Here is a 4,334-nt window from a genome sequence, read left to right as displayed (position 1 = left end):
ACACAGTACGAATACCTAGAATGCTGTTAGAATGCAGTAAGAATATTAAGAATGCACTTCGAATGCCGTACGAGTGCGGTTCAATTGCTGCCTGAATACCGCCCAAAGTCTGGTTGTAAGGTGCCTTGAATGCTGTATGAATTCACCTAAAATGCAGTCAGAATGCTCCCGGAATAGCCGCCGAAGATGTTTCGAACGTCTAAGAATTCAAAGAGAATGCAGCTCGAATACTTAGAATGTACTTCGAATATCCTGGAACATACAAAGAATTTCCATTCTGACGGTATTCCGACTCATTCGAGCCACACTCGGGACATTCTGGCAGGATTTGAAGTAGCTTGCCATTTCTATTTTTCCCTCGAATGTGATCAGAATGTTTCGAATGCTGTTGGAATGCCGTAAGAATATTTAGAATGCAGTCAGAATGCAGTTAGAATACACTTCGAATGCCGTTCGATATTTGTCCTCTTCGAATGCATCTCGAATGTTTTGAGCATGAGCAAAACATTTGGGCCGGCCACAAGAATGGGCCCGAATGTTTGGAATGCACTCAGAATGCAGTCAGAATTTTTAGAATGCACTTCGAATATCCCGGAATATACGAAGAATTTTCATTCCGACGGCATTCCGGCTCATTCCGCCTCTAGCATGACTACCCTATTAAGGAATAACACAGTGACCGAAAACACACCAAAACTACTTATATACCTATTCCTAGTTGCTTGGCGTTGCGCCAGAGCGCTGTCATTGTCTGGATTCTGATTGGTCAAAAGGTGTTGATTGATTTTCTATAAATCAGAAGTTTATATTAATGCATTCAGTCAAAAACATGAAGATTTCTATAGGAAGAACTTACACAGGGTGGACGCTCCACATAAAGGGGGTAAAAAAAATGTGCATAATTGTTGTAAGTGATGTTGTGAGATTTGCTGGATGGAGATGTTTAGTTAACATTTGTGGAAGGAGCCTGAAGTGTCAGTACCTTGTAACATCTTTAGCTGTAATAATGCAAGTGAAGTACTGGAATTAACTTGTTTCACGGACATTACACAACATTAAATGGAATGATCTTTCATTCATTAAAGTTGTAATCTCATCTCATCTCATTATCTCTAGCCGCTTTATCCTGTTCTACAGGGTCGCAGGCAAGCTGGAGCCTATCCCAGCTGACTACGGGCGAAAGGCGGGGTACACCCTGGACAAGTCGCCAGGTCATCACAGGGCTGACACATAGACACAGACAACCATTCACACTCACATCTACGGTCAATTTAGAGTCGCCAGTTAACCTAACCTGCATGTCTTTGGACTGTGGGGGAAACCGGAGCACCCGGAGGAAACCCACGCGGACACGGGGAGAACATGCAAACTCCGCACAGAAAGGCCCTCGCCGGCCACGGGGCTCGAACCCAGGACCTTCTTGCTGTGAGGCGACAGCGCTAACCACTACACCACCGTGCCGCCCACACATATATATATATATATATACTGGGTGCGATTTGCTGGGGGGGATGGTGGGGATCATCTCCCCCCTCTGGTTTTTATCTCTGCTGAAAAAAATCCTCGGGTACAACCCCGTCAATAAAACAAACAAACCAAAAAAAAAAGTTGACATGACAGGCATGTTGTGACACAGTTTTCTATGGTCTACATTGCACTCACTTTCAAAATGACCCGAAGTGGCAGCTTTGATGTTCACGAACGTCCCCAGCAAATAGATACATTGTAGATAATAACAATATCTTTGTGTTCTATGCAGGGATGCAAACAGCGCGCCTTTAGGCGGATGCCGCCTTTTTCACGGCCGATTTTTTTTTTTTAGGGGGGGCGTTGGAGTGTCTGATTATAATTTCAAAGTAAATTCTGTATTAAAATTACTAAATAAGCAAATCCGTTACAGTCCATGAAACAGGAAGTATAAGGATGAGGAAAAAAAACAGCTTAAATCGGAAAGCTGCGCACAATGTGAACTGCGCCATCAGAGCAAACTGTTCATTTAGTATTCATGTATTTTAGTGATTTTCGAGTCACTGTCCATTTAATCCGGAGGGAGAGAAACATCACAGCAACGCGACAAGCAATGCGAACTTTGTTGTGTGTTAGTGTTCGTGTATTTAGTCAGAGAGATAGGAAGATGAATTTACTATCTCTGGTTTAGTGTTCATTTTCATTTAGTGTTATTCATTTGATATCATCGGATGTTATTGAGCTGTTAGCCTATTGTTACCTTAATTTTGTGATGTTTCATGATTAAAAAAAAAATCCCCCCTTCTGGTTTTTTGACAAATCGCACCCTGTATATATATATATATATATATATATATATATATATCAGGGATTCTTGAGATGAGGGACAAAACCTGTCCGGGAGATAAAACTCATTGTAATGATTAAAATGTGTTTAGAAAATATCAAATAACTTGATTAAACAATAAAACAACAACATATATATACTACAAAATGTTAATTAATGTTTTTTTACACATATATTGTATTTTAAATAGCCTAGTGTGCTGCCTGAACCTAAAAATACCCATGTCTGAAAGCACGTTTCATGACTTCACAATACTTAAATAATTGTTTAAAGTACATTAAAACAAACAAAATTGCTACTGTGATCATGTATTTTAAATGAATATTCAACCTGTGTAGGAACCAACCATTTAAAAAATATATTTATGTACTTTTTACGGGATTGAAATTGTGTCCGGACTTTCTGTCAACACCATAAGATTTTTCTAAAAACGCAAAAAATCAGGCATTATAGTGGCCAACTCACATTCTAAGGACCCCTTTTCTGCTCCCTGTGTGGTGGACATGCCATGAGGGCTCTGCTCTGGTAAGTTAATATTTCACATATTTGTCTTAAATTATCTTCTTTTACAAAACCACCTATGTCACAACCATAGAGTGTCAACACCATGGTCGATAAAATTCAAGGTTTATGTGATTTTATTCAGAAATAAAAGTTTAATCTAACTTTATTTTGGAGGCCATAAGCAGCTGGTGAAAAACAAGATGGCTCCTGCAAAGAAAACACGTTATGATGAAAAGTTGAAGATTTCGTCAACTCCGTAAGACTCCATCAGACGTCAACTCCATAAGAAAATTTGTCTTATGGAGTTGACCACTTAACTTATGGTGTTGACAAATGGGACTTGAATGTATTATTTACCCATTTAATTAAATTTTATACATTGACATTGTAGTTTTATTATTTTATATTTTAATAACATACATTCATTCAATATGAAATACACAGAAGATAATTATTTCTTTTGTAATACTGAATTCAGTCTGTATGTACTGTGTGTGCGCGCGCGTGCGTGCGTGTGTGTGTGTTCATTATGTGAGAAATAAGTAAGTTACAATACAATACACGTTATGTTTTCCATTTAAGGTGCTTAAATAACGAAGAGCTTTTGTATTATTTGAACAATCATATTTGTTGAATATGGTATAATTATTATTATGCTGATTTCAATCTGCCTATTATAAGGAAAGTAAGTCAAGTAAACACATGTATACATGTACATGTTTTGAGTCTCTCTCTCTCCCTCTCCCCCTCTCTCTCTCTATATATATATAGAGATGTTTACATTCAAAGGCTGAATTACTGAATGTTCTGAATGTTCTTTGTCCATGATCCACATATTTGATGAGATGGACTGTTCAAGAGATTAGAAAAGTCTACTGCCCAGTTACTGTTTTTAAAGTGGGTGTGAGTGCAAAAAAAATGAGTTTTTGAAGTTCAATGGTCATGGTAAATGAAGTTATACCCTGTTCTCTTCTAATCCGTCAACACCGTAAGATGTGTGTCAACTCCGTCAACAGCTCATCAACTCCATAAGATGAGTTTTCTTTTCATTTTTGTTTTTAAAAGGAGATTTTATTATATTGTCTCAGATTATCTCAATAAAAACACTGCATTTCCTAAATGAATTTGTAATTTTTATATAGCTGAATACCATTGTCTGTTTTTTAGATTAAAAACTAAATGTGAAAATGTATATTTCCCCACTAATAATAAGCGATAGCTCCATAATTTATTTATTTTAAGTAATCGTAGTAGTTTGAAAATGTGGATAGATCAGCACAGATTAAAATTATCTCTAATATTCAAAAGAACTGCAATAATTTTATTCAAAATACATATTTTCTAGGTTTCTGTGTGTCTTATGGTGTTGACAAAATTCCATGCTTGTCCAGCAATCATGACAAAAATGTTAAAAATGTTAAACCTGGGAGATTGTATTTTGACAGCATTAAAAGGCCAACATCTGGGGCAACTATGATATATAAATATATTTTGGAAAAATCAACATTTTATTTTT

Source organism: Neoarius graeffei, chromosome 16 (genome assembly GCF_027579695.1).
Source record: "Neoarius graeffei isolate fNeoGra1 chromosome 16, fNeoGra1.pri, whole genome shotgun sequence".
Taxonomy (NCBI): Eukaryota; Metazoa; Chordata; class Actinopteri; order Siluriformes; family Ariidae; genus Neoarius; species Neoarius graeffei.
Note: the sequence above shows the minus strand (reverse complement) of the source record.